The sequence below is a fragment of the Prionailurus bengalensis genome, chromosome D4 (genome assembly GCF_016509475.1).
Source record: "Prionailurus bengalensis isolate Pbe53 chromosome D4, Fcat_Pben_1.1_paternal_pri, whole genome shotgun sequence".
NCBI lineage: Eukaryota > Metazoa > Chordata > Mammalia > Carnivora > Felidae > Prionailurus > Prionailurus bengalensis.
In genome coordinates this window covers 51,694,599-51,712,630 of record NC_057359.1, presented here as the reverse complement: position 1 = coordinate 51,712,630, position 18,032 = coordinate 51,694,599, and positions in this window count along the sequence as shown.

Here is an 18,032-nt window from a genome sequence, read left to right as displayed (position 1 = left end):
AGGCCTCTTGAAACAGAGCACTCATTCTCCTGGCCACAGAGATTGGTGTAGCAATGGGCATGTGACCCAAATGGAGCCAGTAAGACTCAATGAGACTTTGCAAGGGCTGTACTCAGAAAGATACCATATTTTCAGATGTGCTTTAACCTGGGAAAATATAGCTCTTACCTTGTTGATAGTCATTTCACTATAACACAAGACCCGAACACAAACCCAGCACAGAAAACAGGGAGCCAAAAACTGGAGAAGACTCAAATCCTGATGACATTAATTTAGTCCCTGCATCAACCCTGGGGTTTGAAGACAAGCCTACTACAGACTTAGCAGTTACATGTGTCAATGTCTCCCTCATTTGTCTAAGTAAATTAGATTACATTTTCCCTCAGGTATAACCACAAGTTTTCCCATTCTCCAGAGTTTTCCCCAACCCTGGTTCCCTCTACTATGTGGCCCACAAAAATAGATACTAACTTTTCAGTGTCTCAGTTTTCTCCTTTGTAAAAGAAACAAACAATATTTACTTTGAAGAGTAAATAAAGATTTATGAGGTAATAAAAACATAAATTTCGTCCAACACTTTAGTACAAAAATATCAAATTACTTCATTCTGCTATCACAAATGAAAATTAACCCAATGGTTTATTTACTATGGTGAGAAGATCCTAATATCTGTCATTAATGAGGGCCCTTCTCCATCTTTAGCATGACACACAATGTCCGAAATACTTTGGAAGGAACCTCTGTCCTTCAGTCCATTATGTTTGCCAGCAGGATGCTTATTGTCGTAGCTCTTACGATCCATCAAAGGCAGGTATCACTGTAGCCTCTTTGCCAAGTATGGACACCAGTACCTTTTGATGCAGCTTCCAAGACAATGGTGTTTCTAAGTATCAGATGAGTTCTACCAAGCAAAAGTCTTGTTGCCTTCAAAGAGATTCCCACACAGAACCCAGCTGCTAGAGAATTTTTCACCACATCCCTTTATCAAGTACCTGCTACCTTTCTCAAACTGCTGCAACCCTGTGCAATTCCTCCCTCTTTCAATTCAGCAGTTTCTTTAGACTCCTCCTGTCATGGAGAAGAGGGAGAGTAAAAGGTTCTATTTTACCACAGCCATTCCACCCTAAGTCCAGAGGGTCCTAGTCTCATGTAACCATGGTCACAGCACAGTCACACACCTTAACCACTCATGCCAGGCTCTCTGTATCCTCTCTGAGTCTGAGCAAAGAGGAGAGGTTGATAATCTTGAATAAGACCATTAAGCAGGGAGGGTGAAGAAAAGTTGTACCAGCCTCCTTGCTAACTCCGTAGATCACGGAGCCGGGAGTTTTCTGCTCTCTGCTGTTCTAGATGAATACAAGGGTAGAGAAAGGGAACTTGATGGACTCTTATAGAATGTCAGTAAGACCGAGCTAAATAATGGGTAAACAAGGTAGGGCTCCCTAGCTTCTAAGGATCTTGGGGGCAGGTGGCATCTATTTCTCACTAACAGATTCAGGGTCACATTTTCCTCGTCTAACAATGGCCCACCTATTTCCAAAATTCCAGTTCCAAAATGGGTGAAGCTCCTTGACTCTTACCTTTTTGGAAACTGAGTGAAGGATTACTAGCTGTATGAAGCCTTGGTAGTCCCACCTCCATGTAACTGTATAATGTTCAAGGTAGTGAAGGAGCCAGTTAAGGCTAGATTGAGCTAGGTTCTGGGGTACAGTCTCTATTGTTTTTTTTTCTCACTTTGAAAAGCTCTCAAATAGCTTGTGATTATTTTGTGGAGTTTTTAAAGGACATTATTATACAAGTATACTTTTAAAACAGGGCAACTGAGCAGAGGCAATGAACACGGGCTCAGGATAGGTGTGCAGTGTGACTGTCAACCTCCCTCCCAGTCCCCTGGTCACCTTTGAGAAGCCAAAGTCATCCATCTGTATATGAGGAGAAACTGACTCCCTCCTTCCTCTTGAGCAGATTTCTAGGATTTTCTAAACTTATATTCCAAACACATCATAGACAGAGACAGCCCTCAGCTATAAGAAGGACAAATCTATTTAGGAAGAATAAATACTCTTGGTTATGAAAAAACAGAAAGTATTGAGAAATATGAGAATATTAATTAGCACAACAGTGATCCCTATTTACAAAGTCATAATAGTACAAATACTAAACCCTGACTAAAATTATGATAGAATTGTTTTAAAAGGTTCGTTGCCTGATACTGGAAGTGGTGTGGAAGCCATATCCTCATCATCTGTAGTAAGAGGTCAAAGTAAATGTCTAGAATAAATAAACTAAGAAAATTGATGATAACACATTATTGTAAAAAAAATGGAGACTAATTATGAATGAAATAATTAAAAGGTTGTAATAATTAAAAGTGGTTGTAACTTGGAAGAGGGCATATGAAAGAAGAATGTGCAGGTAAGAGGCTGCTCTTTTTTTCTTACAAGATTTGTAGAACTTATTTGACTCCTAAATGTGTATGCCTTACTCTGAAAAATATTAAAATCAACTTATAAATTAGAAAGAACCCCCAAAAGTATTTCATGGTAGTGGTATTTTAAAATTTGCAAGTAAGCTTGATTCCAAATCTGTCTTTTTTAAGTTGACTTTATGAAACTTTCATTGCTGCAGTTTAACAAGACCAGATATTCTAAAATGCAAACCCCTCTCCTACCGCAGAACACCTAAGTAGGAGATAAATTACAGCCAACATACTTTGAAGAGCATTAGTGAGCTCACAAGAAAGCAAAGGGAGTTCTCCAATGAGTCTCAACAACGACAATAAAATCCTCACAAAACACAAACAAAAACATAATAAATAATGCAATAAAAGTGGGAAAACCCACGCAGAAGCCAAGCCTGTCCTGGAAGTGCACCCAACCCAGAAACGTCAAGCTTCACTGGTTGTCAGCCCCTCAGTGGAATAGGATTTGAGCTTGACAAGTATGTGAGCTGCAGCTGAGCCAGTCTCCCACCAACACACACATTAAGTCAGGTACTCAAAAATGACAATCTTCAGCAGAAGGGAAGACTGCTTGTCAAGTGAATAACAACAAAAGCTGTCCACCTCTGTTGGAACTAGGTGGGAAAAATTAATATCCTTAATATGAATAATCTTCCCTCATAATTAGCATCCATAACCTGCCTGTCATGCAGTCCCAGGATTTGATTTCTATCACACAATCTGTGAAACCCCAATCCAAGAAAAAACATCGAAATGTCCCAGGTCAGGTTGCCAGATGAGGCAAATAGAACACAGGATGCCCAGTTAACTTAGATTTCTAGTTACCTACGGATATATACATAGGGATAAAAATAATTTGTGTAGTACATACTTAGGCTAAACCTCCATTTGTTGTTTATCTGAAATAAACTATAAACATCTAAATTACATTACTTCTTGTCCTAAATTTATTTTCACGAGATTTAATTCTCCTCAAGAGTTTTGTGTTTTGCAGAATTTGCTTATAAAATTTCTTGCAGTTGCTGTCTATGTTCCATTTATATTGTAACACATCTTGGCAGTGGTCATACCCAACTTATTTATTTATTTTGTCCATTGAGCATTCATTAATGAGAAAACATGCTCAGCACATTGTGAGCTAGTATTCTGAACATATATTGGCATAAAGTTAACAACTCTGAAAGTGGTTCTTCAGTTTCTTTGTTTTTTGTTTTTTGAAGCAAGTAATACCATCTTTATGGTATTATAACTAGCTTTTTCCTTTTTCAGTATTACTCTATATCTCCTAACCAAAAAATACAACCTTGTCATAAATTATTTCCTTTCTCTTTAACACTACAATGACTCCACATGTTCTCATATGGAACATACATGACATGTATGTAAAAAATAAAATTCTCAAAAAAATTGAATACTTCATGATATGAAAACTATTTCAAAGAAAACTCATTGCAAGAGCTGTAATAATTATTCATTTCAAGTTGGAATTCCTTTTCCTGTTCATAAATAATAGTATTTCTTCATAAATTATAGCCTTTACACTTAAAGAAATAAGTTTTGGTCACTTATTTCTTTAACACATTCAACAAGTTCATTTAAATAAGATAATACTGATAACACTGATAACAATTAATAACCCTGATTTTCTTTCAATTTGCTAAAGACATATTGAGGACTATGATCGAGAAAGAAGTAAGCTTAACTCAATTTTTAAAAATGTTAGCAAGAATTTGGAGGGGGGTATATTCTTTTGAATTTACCCCTGATTTCATTTCTTTGTATCCATTTAGATGTTCTCATTTGCGTTTGCTAAAGAGAGCCAACAGGTTTTTGAATGTGAGAATTGAAGAATACTAATATAAACAAAATCATAAAAATCCTTTAATTACTCAGTTTGAATAGTATACATGATGAAATAAGAGAAAAACATCATCACAATTAGTTCAGTATCAGTAAGGAGAACATCAGATACTGTTTGAGCAGTATAATTCAGAACATGAAAAAAACCAGCACCTTCCACGAAACCATTCCTATTTTGTGTCACCTTTGAATAAATAATCCCTGACCCTTTCCATAAGCATCCAGCAAATTTGTATTGTATCTACCAAAAGGAATCCATTTTTTTCTTTTTAACTTTTAATTCAGTAAGAGTCTGCAAAAAATTGCTGTTATATCTGGAAGGGTTTTCCCTGTGATAGCATTATAAGCAAGGCTTTTTCAAAAGGAAAATACTGCACAAGCAAAGGGATTTTTTTTCTGCATTGTGAGTACTTGTATCTGTGGCTATGCTGTAGAAAGGTGAGGCATTTAGATCTTTGATAATCTCTGTAAAAGTAAATGGAGGTGCTGGATTTTTTAAATTTGGATGGTGCTGGATTTATTTGTAAAGTGTACAAGTAGTAGATTTCACTTTTGACACTTGAAAATTCACTTGCAATTGTGGAATCAGAAAATGCTCTGGTGGCAAGCAGTATCTTCAATCATTTGAGCTGTAAAATATGATATACATAGTGGATGGCCATTACAACTTCTGCTGTGATTATTTTGTGTTCTGAATTTTGTTATTAATTAGGTTTCTTTGGTGCTAGTTGAGGAAATCATTCATTGCTCAGCTTGCCTGTATTATATGTTGGCCTATATCTGACTTCCCTCATTTTTTATGTTGACGAACAATTGTATCCTGCTCAAACAACTTTAAAAGCTCTTTTCCCTTAGTTAGTAATTGTTCACTGTTTCTAACAAAAATCAGCATAAAGGGTGCCTGAGTGGCTCAGTCAGTTGAGCATCCAACTCTTGATTTCAGCTTAGGTCATGAACCTAGGGTCCTGGGACCAAGACCTTCATTGAGCTCTGTGCTAAGTGTGGAGTTTGCTTAAGATTCTTTCTCTCTTTCTCTCAGCTCCTCTCCCTGGCTTGGGCTCTCTCTCTCTCTAAAATTAAAAAAAAATAATAAGTAAATAAAAAATGCAAAGCATAAAAATTTTAAAAAATCATAAAATTCATACCTGCATTTTGACAAAGTTTGTATTGTATTTATAAATAAAAAATTGGTAATATCAATTACTACAATAATTTGAAAGATTGACTATGATAATCTTGTATCAGAGTATCAGTGTGTCTATCACTCACAAGTTCAACTCAAAACTAACCATGAACACAGGTGAACCATTGAGAGACTTGTGAACTCGTAATAATTAAGCTTGATGGCTGATGCAAACTTCTCACTGACTGTAAAGGAGAGCTGTATTTGTAAGGCACTGTCTCCTGTAATGAAGCCAGACTAATTTTATATAAATATTTTGGAAGCCTGATTTTCAGGGCTTGGTGGGACTTTCAAAAGCTGGAGTGTTTAGGAATTGGTGGAATGTAGCTGGTAGCGTGGTCACAGGAGTAAAGCTCCTTTTGATGGTGAACTTTCAGAAGCATGATGCCTGGAATGAGGCTGTCCTGACTGGCTGAGTTTCATGGCCATGAGCTGATCAAAAGTTATCCCTGACTTGGGACTTTAGGCAAACAACAGTCTTTTTTATTTCTTGAATATGAAAAGTAAGTATTTTTAGGTCTGGTCTTCTTTCAGTCCGACTATAGAAGAGACCATAATGCATTGTCCAGATCTTCACCTATGGAGGCAAGATTCTCAGCTACAGCTGTTAAGCCATTTAAGCACTTCTAAAGATGTATTTATTTATTTAAGATGTTATTTTTAAGAAGTATCTATACCCAGTGTGGGACTTGAAACTTCAACCCTGAGATCAAGAGTTGCATGCTCCACTGACTGACCCAGCCAGGCATCCCAAGATGTTTAAAAATATCTTTTATGCTTTTAATGATTTATTTTTGAAAATCTTAATGTAGGACATTTAGGGTGTCCTGACAAACTCAATAAAAGGTACAAGGCAAAATCATACAGGACACATGTGTGTATTTTTATGTCTGTGTGTGTGTGTATCCACATATGTGATATTTGGCAACTTAAGTAATAGGGCCAATATGAAGATAATGTTCATATATTTGTAATTGTTTAACTGAAAGATTATAAAGGAGAATTAGAATAAAGTAATGAAAAGTAGCACAATGACCATGGCACGCTTACAAAGAAGTGTTTGTTAAAATTTAAAACATAAAAATAAGTATAGATCACAAAAAATGGTTTTTAGAAGTACCATTAAATAAGTTAGTATTTGTAAAGTGTTATCACCAAAAGGAAAACTGCACTTGAAGTCAGGAAACCCTTGTGTCTTAGTTGACAGAATAGATGTATTCTTAATTATGTGCGTGTCTATATGTTTACATAATAATTAGCATCTACTTATAAGACTCCCTTTTAAACATATGATGCATTAGTAAAAGAATTCACATAACTAATAGTTGACATATATCAGAATTATCATAGGTAAATTTTCCTTAGAGGTCCATCTGTATATTGTTTTCAGCGTGTATATGATTTCATTTACTGTGTTAATTAAATGAATCTTGGGTTTAGAATTTGGATTTTCCTTTTTACATCTTGAGGGATTTAATCTTTAGAAGTTTCTAGAAGTTACCTAGAAAAAGGTAAAAAACAGTGTAGTCAGACATGTGTATGTACCTACAAGTTTTCATTTCTCCTGAAAAATGTGTACTTTTTGGAGTCAGTTTGATCCCCCTCCTGACTTCAGTGGTAAATGATGCAATCCTTGGTCAATACACACACACACAGAATAGTCCCTTACTGTAAGAAACTTCTAGAATATATGTATTGGGTAGATGGATTCCAAGTAGCAAAACAGCTAACATTTATTACAAGAACTTATGAGTAAGTGCCAGCTTCTCAAGTTCTGTTCTTACCACCTTACCAGTTACAAGGCACCACCTCAATGCCACCTTCTTCCAATTTTTAAGAACAGAGGAGCTGTGTTGCTGCCCTTTTCTCTCCCTATGCAGCAACTGAATTGATTTATTCATCTATTTAGAGTGTCTAAGGGGCAGCAGGAATCTATTTTGTTTAAGGGGAAAAAGAATGTTTAATTTATAAAAGGTTAAAGCGTCACTCCAGGACAATCCTTACATGCTGCTGCTGAGTGAAAAATACCAGTATTTGGAATGTCAAAGTGAGTCATGGCTCACTTTGCTTCTTGAAATCCCAAATTGTTTTCCATTCTTGCTTCCCAGAGCTTGCTGAATGTTGATTACCAAAATATAATAAAGATATCTTTTCCTATATCCTCCGATAAAGGATTGTTTGAATGCCAAAGTGCCGGGCATTCTTGACCTTAAACATGCTGTGTGCATCTCAGTGGATTTAGCAGAAATACAACATTGTTTTTCTTCAGGTAATGTGTCACTTCTTTTCTCATGGTTGTGGAGATTTTTATACCAAAACCAGCAAGTGGTCAAGAGCTAAAATAGACTTACCAGCATGGTCCTTCTTCAGAGATCTTTCATTTGTAGGGTATCTATTCAATGTGTGTGTGGGGGGGGGGGGAGTGTCGTGAGTGGGGAGGTTGTGGTGGTCATTTTCAATTGATGTAAGAGAATTGCATAAAATTTATAAAATGGAGATGTTACTAAAGTGTTAACTCTTAAGGCTTTGCTAACATTGTACTGAGACCTAATTTCATAGCTTTTTGTTCATTTGTTATTTGGAGAAGAGTTATAGATAGAGTGTCTGTTTCTCCTAAATGACAATGGCAAAGGAAAGGAAAGAAGTTTTAGATTGTACCCTTCACTACCCTAACATATTTTGCAGAGTTGAATTTGGTGCTGATGCTTAAAACTCTTTCTACCCCAAAATCCTTCTCCCCAATTACAAGATTCATAAACACAGAGAAATAAGATTGGACGAATAATTCTGTTTCTTGTGGCTCAAAGACATACCCACATTTTTAATAAGTTGCTATGGCAATTAGGTCATGGACTTTCACATGCCCATCTATCTTGTAAAAGCCAATTCCAACTCTCCAAACTCTGTGTGAACTTTGGTAGTGTTAACAACCTGCTCAGCTTCACAGAAGTGACTTTTGGGTGATGCATGATTACACTTATAATGTGCTCTAGCTCTTTCCTCTCTGGCTTAGAAGAACAAGTGATGTCGAGAGAGATGCATGCTTGGCATTTCTTGAATTTTTCTCTCCTAAACTAATTCACCATTATTTATAGAAAAAAGCATATCAGGTAACTCAATACAGTTTATCAAAATCTGCACAATGAAATGGGCCTAAAAGATAGTCAATAGAGAAGAACTGGATCCACTGATGTTCTTTATATATACATATATATGTATTCGTATATATATATATTTTTTTCTCACTTTAGCAACCTTTGTGATTTTGTGATTATTTGATTGTTTGATTTATTAAAATATATTAACCCAATGACTTGAGTAAGATCACATAATATTTGTGTTTTATTTTTTGCAAAATAACACAATTGTTAAAAATCTTCAGATCCTTGGCAAAGTTTGCTTTCCCACCTCACCTCCCAAACTTGACTTATAGATGTTATTTGTTGCTTATTTTCACAGATTTCCTCCCACAAGTTCACAGCTTAGTATAAAAAACAACCATCCCCAAAGTGTTCCATCAGTGATGAATGGCCAATATGGTTTTGATGATACTAAGGGAAAACAGGTGGGATTTTAGATCTTACTCCTCCCTCAGAAATGCATCTTCTTAAACCACTCTAGTGAAATACATATTTTTTCTCAGGGACTGACAGAGTAGGGCTAATGATGAGTGGAGGCCAGGAATCAGGAAAAAGAAATCTCACAACAAATGATGCTAATTCTCAGGATTCTCAAATTGTCCAGACCCTTGGCGTAATGTCTGAGGTGACACATCCATAAAGAATGCATGCATACTCAGCTAAAGCTCCCAAATACTGGGGAGCTGTTGCTATCCTAGGGAAACAAATAGGAGTTTTTGTTACTTAAACATTGATTTACAAATAAATGCATCTTAAAATAAATTCTACTATGTTGTTCCACCTTATCTCAAATCTACTCTTTTTGCTGAACGTTTATGTGATCCCATTTTCAGATGGTATTGTTTAGTTGCAATACCATAACTGGGAAGCTAACAACCCCTTAATCTCCAAGCCACACTGGAATTCTTAGTTTAACCTGTTCTATTCACTTTTTAAAGATAGGATCTGCCCTCATTTAAATCAACCGTAGATTTGTACATATTTTTCTTAAAATAGCATGTTGACCTTCAGAGAGGACCAGCAAGATACAGTTAAGGTTATACTTGAGGAATGTTAATTAGCATTCACCAAGAAACCTAAGGAAGACAAAGATTGATCTTTGTACTTAGAGTGGAATAGTTGGTTTAAACAGAATTTATAACTATAATGTCCGATAACATAAGGACATTCTTCTAATTTAAAATCATTTCTTTTTCAGTGGGAACATGCATTTGTTTAAAAGCAAGGAAATTGTTTTCCCTAGTGACAAATACTGCCATGTTATAAATCGGGCTTTGTAAATAAAGTCTTATCTCTTTTACTTTTTTAGTTTTTTTTAACGTTGATTCATTTCTGAGAGACAGAGACAGAGCGTGAGTGGGTGAGGACCAGAGAGAGAGGCAGACACCGAATTTGAAGCAGGCTCCAGGTTCTGAGCCGTCAGTACAGAGCCCGATGCAGAGCTCCAACCCATGAACCGTGAGATCATGACCTGAGCTGAAGTTGGATGCTTAACCAACTGAGCCACCCAAGTGCCCCAATAAAGTTTTATTTCTGATAAAAAACTATAAAGTACAAAATAAACATAAACAGAGTATAAAAGAAAAGTTGTTATAATACCATTAAGTAATGTTTAACTTCTAACTATAAAGCCACTGTAAGATACTCATACTCTGGAATTAAGGCATCACCAACAGCAAAGATTAATTGGATAAATTTAGTCCAGTTCCTAAACCAGCCAAGAGAATGGATACAAACTGCTGAGATACTCAAGCAAGGAGATTTTGAATTTGCTACCACTCTTCCCCAACCCCACTACTCTGCACACCAACCCAGAGCCATTTGAGAATTAAACTCTATGCTTTTGATATACTTTTAGGATGTGGTTCAAAATCCTTAGCCTGGAAGCAAAGTGGTTCTCAGTCATGTGCAGATTACCTTTATAAGCCCCATATCACATAATTACTTGCCATTAAGGGTACATTCCAGCCAGATCAAAGTTTTTACCATCTTCTGAATGTGAGGGAGATCCTAACAAACCTTCCTGCCCCTTAGCCTGTTATTTCCACTGCTAGGGATTCCTTTCCCTCCTCTTTACCAGAAGAAAGCCTTTGTCTCTTCCATAGCCTGTTACCTTCTCTATGAAGCCTGACTGTGTCAGTTTCTTTGTGTTCCCATAGCAGCTGGGCAAAAATCTGTTCATAAATTTTTCTCCTCAGACAATGAATTCCTCAAAAGAGAAACGTAATCAGCAATCGTTGTCTCCATATTGCCTTGTGTTACTTGGCATTTATTGGTTCTGTTACAGTTTGAGAAATGAGTGGATACTGTATTTACTTTATTTTTTTTAATGATGCTCTTTATGTGCAAGATTTCATCATGAAAATATTTTACAACAGTCCAAAATTATTGGAAAAAGTCACAGGACCCAACTTCTTATCTTGATTCCGCTACATTGGATGGTCTTAAAATGTCATTTTAAAAGGCTCCATGCCTCATTTTTATTTATTTCCAGTTTATTGAGATATAACTGACATACAACATTGTATGAGTTTAAGGCAATGAGTTGATACACTTACATATTGTGAAAAGATTACCAAAATAAGTTCAGTTAGCATATCCATCACTTCACATAGATATCGTGTATCTTGGGGGGTAGGGGCCATGAGGATAACAAGCCCAGGGTGTTAAGCATGTTCTCTTATGTCCCTGAAGTAGGTAGAGATGGAGCTGGAATTCGAATTCAAGGGTAATTACTCCTAGCCAGAGCTATTTCAGAGCTTTCTTAGAGTATGTATTGAGAAATCGTACTACTTTTTCTGTTCCCTAAAATCTGTTCATATAGGGTTACAGCTAATAGGCCTGCAATATGCACCTGAATAGAAAAAGTACCATGGGTGAAAGACTGGGCTATCTTCCTGGTGATCTCCCAAGAGTGTATAGTTTCATTCATTTCCCCACGGCACCATCAGCTCTGGCTTCATTCATATTGGTCCAATAACTAGGAATCGAAAACCATAAGCAGCAGGTACTATTGTACACAAAATGTCAATGCCATAGGCAGCCTTAGATCCGGACCTGCAAGAGCATGACTCTCTTAGAAGATGTAATGACACACTCTAACTTTCAACGTAGGGAAACAAGAGGTTAAGATGTAAAGTGGCTTCTAGCACTTTAAGTAAGTCACAAGTTTCATGTAGAATCAGATGAAACTATGTACCTTTACTCAGACGTAAAATTGTTATCAGAATTCAATTATTGTACAAGTTAAATTTAACATAGAAGTTGTGGGCATAGGTCTATCCTTTAAAGTGCACCTGTAGTGAGTCTCAGTTTCCCTTTCTTTCCCTCCCCCTGCCACACACACACACACACACACACACACACACACACACACGCTCACTCACCCACTCATAAGTTCATACTCATTTTGTGACCGTAGTTTATGCTTAGAATTCTATAGTGAAAACTACATTGCATCCTATCATACCATGATTTTTATATAAACATTGTACTTTCACTAACTATCTGTCAGTGAATCAAAGAGGCTATTATTCTGAGAAGACAACTATTTTAATTTTAATATCAGTAGTGACTTTGAGAAATTAACAACGTTAGGAAATAGCTGATCACTTCTCTTCTAACCTAAATCTTAATTTTTTTTCATCTATGATGTGCATTTCTTGTTTCCTGTTCCTGAAAAATTGTTCATTGTTGATGTAATATTTTAACATCAAAAAGTGGATATTTGTAAAGATTTGCAGTCTGTTCTCTGTACTTCATTTGTCAAGTAAGTGGTTCATCTGTTTCTGGCTCCCAGGATATCGGTGGAAATTGCTTATTATTCTGGAGAACAACAAATAGTAAAATATCCAAAATTATTCCTCTGCTATGAGTTTTTCTGGCTACAAAACTACCTCATATATCATTTTAGCTCCTGGCAGAAAACAACGATATGCCAACAAGGTTCAAATGCATAAGGCCTATGGCATTTTATACTATAGCATTCAGGGGAATAGACGTATTCCTGCACAACATTTTGACATGAATTTCTTGTGAAATTCAGGAAATTTTGTTTAATTGGAAACTTAATTACAAGAATTTGGAGCATGTTTGAATCAAATTTTGAGGTAGCACAGCTCTGCTCTACAGTTCTCTGAGTGGACTTCTGGAGTCCTAGTGAGAGGGGGCTCTTTGTGTGTTTTCACTTAAAGGTGCCAAGATGAGGTAGAATTGCCATCAATCACGGAACTGGGGTGCCCGCATAAAGAATTTCGTGTGGTGGACAAAAAGTGGCAAATCTGAATGAAAATCCATTTATGTACACCAATAATCTGGATCTTTCTAAGTTGTCTTATTTCTCAAGTTCAAGACTGCTCTTTTACTGTGTCGTGGTTCTTTGACTTGAAACAGAATCCATTCAGTTAGTTCTTAGGAAGAGGGAAATGAATTTCTGCAACTAATTTACCAGCAAATATTGAAGGGCTTGATGTAGAATACACTTTTAGGATGTGGAATATGCAGAACAGGATTAAATACAGCGACTCTGTCTTGAGTCATGACCAAGGAGGCTTATTTATTTTGGCAGTAAAGTGGCTTCTTTATCAGGTAATCTTACTTTCAAGGACGTCTCAAATCATGAACTCCAAAGGGCAGTGTTATATTGAGTATATGGCATTCCTTGAATAAAGGTAGTGTATTTATCTGTGGAGGTTATTGGAATTCAATTATTCCACTAAGTATGCAAATACGAGTCTAAGGTATGTAGAACAGTCCTCAGGAAGTATGGGACTGAAGTTACTCTCAGAGAGTCCTCCACAGAGAAGGATGCATCACGGCATATTTTTGCTATTTAAAAACACTGGTAGAAAGAGGTCTCCGTCCTCCCTTAAAGCCTTCAATTTTCAATTTGTCCAGCACTAGGTCAGCTATTGCATCATTATAAGCTATTGACACAATCACACCTGTTGCTTTGTGTCTTAGGACAAGGCACAGATCATGAAGAGCAGCCTTACTGATCTGCTTCTTCGATATGGTAGTACCAGACTTAAAAAAGTAATAATAATGGCAGATTGTATGGTTCTGCCTTTGATGACTTTTGACTATAGAAGAGTAACTTTGTTTTTTTCTTTAAAGTTTATTTTATTTTTTGAGAGAGAGAGAGAGACAGAGACAGAGAGAGCAGGTAAGGGACAGAGGGAGAGGGAGAGAGAGAACCCTAAGCTGGCTCTGTGCTCTCAGCACAGAGCCCGATACAGGTCTTGAACTCCCAAAACAGTGAGATCATGACCTGAGCCAAAACCAAGAGTTGGACACTCAACAAACTGAGCCACCCAGGCACCCCTAGAAGAGTAACTTTGTATATGCAAGTTGTGTCTAGGTAGAATAAAGGAGACAGGAAATCTTCACACCTCAATACATTGTCCCTAAATTTGACCCATTTTAAATCAATTCCTTTTGATAAAATAAATATCCTGGGAAGAATTTTCCAAGTATATGGCATGTCATTTCTTTTTCAAGTCTATTTACTTATTTATTTTGAGAGGGTGAGCGCACGAGCAGAGGTGAGGCAGAGGGAGAGGAGAGAGTGAGAATCCTAAGCAGGTTCCACACTGCCAGTGCAGAGCCTGATGTGGGGCTCAAACTCAGGTACTGTGAGATCATGACCTGAGCTGATGTCAGATGCTTAACTGACTGAGCTACCCAGGTGCCCCACATGTCATTTTTGTTTTAATAGAAAATATGACTGAATTAGATGCTTTCCTTATGCAATTTGGGGCTGCAAAGAATTAAGAGAGAATACAGAGTAGCATGAGTCTGTAGAGAAAAAAAAAAATCCTGGAGTAATATGAGGACTGAAGGAGAGACCTACATGCTAAGAATAGTTTACCCAGGTGACAGAGCATCAGAGTCCATTTGTCTTACATAGTCTTCTTGTGTTTTCAAGTCACATGTGAGGTCAGGTGTGATTATAGCAATCCCAAATGTCAAACATGGCCACCGTGAACTATCTTGTAGTTCACTACACAAAGAAAAAGTTTAAAACTAAACTCAGAAATGAGACGCAGTTAGCTGACCAAGGCCAGTATGCTGACCTGTTGTGTGTATGGTTTGTTGTTGTTCTTTTGTTTTGTCTCTTGTTTTTGTTTTGTGAATAATGTTTGTGTTTCAGATCCATAATGTTAGGGACGTTGTCTTAATTATTGTTGTGTGATGAACACATAGAACAATGTCACATACTAAAGAGTTAAAAACATTTCATGAGTGATGAGACAAATTCACAATTAATAAAACAATGGCATTTTCTAATCTCTGTCTATGCAATGTGCTAATCTATATGGAGTCAATTATTGAAAGCCATGCATGATGAATGGGTTTAAATCCTTTATCCACCACTCTCCAATAACTTACACAAGTTATTTGACTCCTTAGAGTCTCAGTTTCTCAATTTATGTAATGGGACTGGTGATCATTCCCATTTTACAGGATTTTTTTATGTACTAGAAATGATGTATGTAAAGCGTTGAGAGTGTGAGAGTTCTCTCAACATGTGGTCATGATTATAATTATGTATGCGAGTTTATAAAGTACTTTCTTTTTAGCAAATCTCTGTATGAGGAGTGTTTTTCTCTGAGCAGAAAACCTGGTGTATGGAAGACAACTACTTAAAGCCATATATGTTACTAAATTTTCAATCTGTTCATTCTAGAAGAGGGAGCCTCTGAAGTACTTTTATTTTGTGTCAGCAGTAGTTAGGAAACTAATTGTTCTTGTGAACTTACAAAATTTTTAAAATGCATTTAGTTCTCTCACCCACCCCTCCCCCCGCTAAGAGGAAAATATTCTAAGAGAAGCAGTCATGAGAGTCTTTCTTTATGATACCTTGGATTTATACAGCTTATTTCTTCTAAATTGCTCAGATTACTTCACATTTTTTTTCATTTATTCTTCTGATATCCTTCTAACATGCCAATGATACATTCTGGTTTATCCTGATTTATCAATCTAATCCACTCAATTCTGTAATTTTTTTCTCATTTACTTTACCATTTTGAATTTGTTTTTCCTGTTCTCTTTTTTCAACTGAGTATCACTTGAACTGTTTCCTCAACTGATTAGATGTTAAAATTTAAAATTAAGGATCTTGTTAATTGCATTGTAGTCTGCATACCAGTGATTATGGTATGTGTCTACCTAGAAACAATCTATGCAACTTTTCTAAGAAATGGCATAACAATACAAAAAATCTGGCTTTATGACATGAAAAACCACTGAAACTATTTTTTTTAATTTTTTTAATGTTTATTTTTGAGAGAGAGAGAGAGAGAGAGAGAGAGAGAGAGAGACAGAGCATGAGTGGGAGAGGGACAAAGAGAGAGGGAGACGCAGAATCTGAAGCAGGCTCCAGTCTCTGAGCTGCCAGCACAGAGCCCGAGGTGGGACTCCAACTCATGAACCACGAGATCATGGCCTGAGCCAAAGTTGGATGCTTAACTGACTGAGCCACCCAGGCACCCCAAAACTATTTGTAAATATTCGTTCTAATATTTGGACAAATCCAGTAATAAGTTATACCAATTGTGTATGCTAAACCATAAACAAACAAACAAAACACTGACTAGTTTGATTATAGATATACTATGACAGAGCATCCTCATGACAAAACTCACTTTTCTAATCTTCAAATATATGGTCAATCCCTTATTCCATAGTGAGTTTTGTACAAACGTCTTCAGTGGCCTTGGCTTTATTCATAGAAGTTACTGCTACTATAGACTGAATGTTTGTACCCCTCTCACATTCATAGGTTGAAACCTAATTCCCAATGTGATTAGTATGTGGAGGTGAGGCCTTTTGGAGGTGATTAGGCCATGAGGGTGGAGTAGTTATAAATGGGATTAGGATCCTTACAAAAGAGACCTCAGAGTTCTGTTGCCCCTTCCACTACATGAAGACATGGGGAAGATCAACAGCAAGACAATTCTCATCAGGGACACCAGTGTGGCTCAATTGGTTAAGTGTCTTGATTTTGCTCTGGTCATGATCTTTCCATTCACGAGATTGAGCCCCAAATTGCGCTCTGCGCTGGCAGCAGGGAACCTGCTTGGGATTTTCTCTCTGGCTCTGTCTGTCTTTCAAAATAAATAAATAAATAAACTTAAAAAAAAAAAAAACAAAAAAACAGAGCCTTCTCACCAGACATGAGTTTGCTGATGACCTGATCTTGGACTTCCAGCCTCCAGAACTGTGAGACATAAATACTTGTGGTCTGAGCCACTCAGTCTATTGTATTTTTGTTATGGCAGCCCAAACAGACAAAGGCACAGGCCTCTGAGAAAACCGGAAACACTAACAACATGAATATTCAGAAGGAAAATTGAAAATGTCAAAATAGATCCTTCCCTGCCTGCACAGACAGTAATACAGAGGATTCTTCTTTAGTTTTGTCTTCATCATTGTTCCTGAGGACTCTCCTCCTTGTTCACATACTTCAAGAAACGTTAAGGATGACTCATACCATAGCTCTTTTTAATACTAATGTCCAGGTTGCAATCCCAATGTCTTCCATAACATATGTGGGGGAAGAATGTTAGCCTCTCAAAATAACAGAGTTCCCTCATAGCTGTGATGTGGTAGAAGTGATCTAAACCCTATGCAGTTTGTCCAGTTATGAAAAATGGTGGGTGATAGTAGACTTATGTCTAGAAGTCAGTGGTGCCCACAGGAACTATCAAAATGTTTAAACTTTGTTCCTACTCTGACTGGCCTCGGATGTCTGTTTTTTACATATTTATTTTCTCTGCTTAATGCGATCTACCTTCACTCAGTCTTCTCGTCAACATCAATTTGCTAACTCTCCCTGCTCCCCATTTTCACTGGCTAGTCTGTAGGAGTCCCCCACTCTCTTGTGATATTCCAAATCATTTGTTTTGTGAGACGAGAAATCAGCTTTCTTTGTTACAATTGACTATAAAATCTAAGTAGGGTCAGAGTAGGAGCTGGGTGAGTGGGGCAAAGTAAAGCCCAGATACCTCCCCTGTTCGTCATCTAGAAACACTTAATAGCTCTCTTTTTAATGGAAAAGAATATTGATGTAAGGTGACCACTGAAATATCGACAACTTTATAAGTCAGTTATGCTTACTATTTTCTGTGTGGAGTTACTTCAAAGCATTTATAAAGAAGAATCAATAAAAGAACTAATACATTTCCTTACAAACTGAATGTTATTTAAAACTGGAGGATTAGGACAAAAAATGCTATCATCAGCTATTGGTTTTGCACGACTATGGTTGGGCCATTAAAAAAAAGTAACTTTTTATTGGCAACAACGGCTATCAAAATTTTTTTATACGAAAGCATGCCATTTCTGTATAAACACCAGGCATTTTATTTTAGGTGCAAGATGT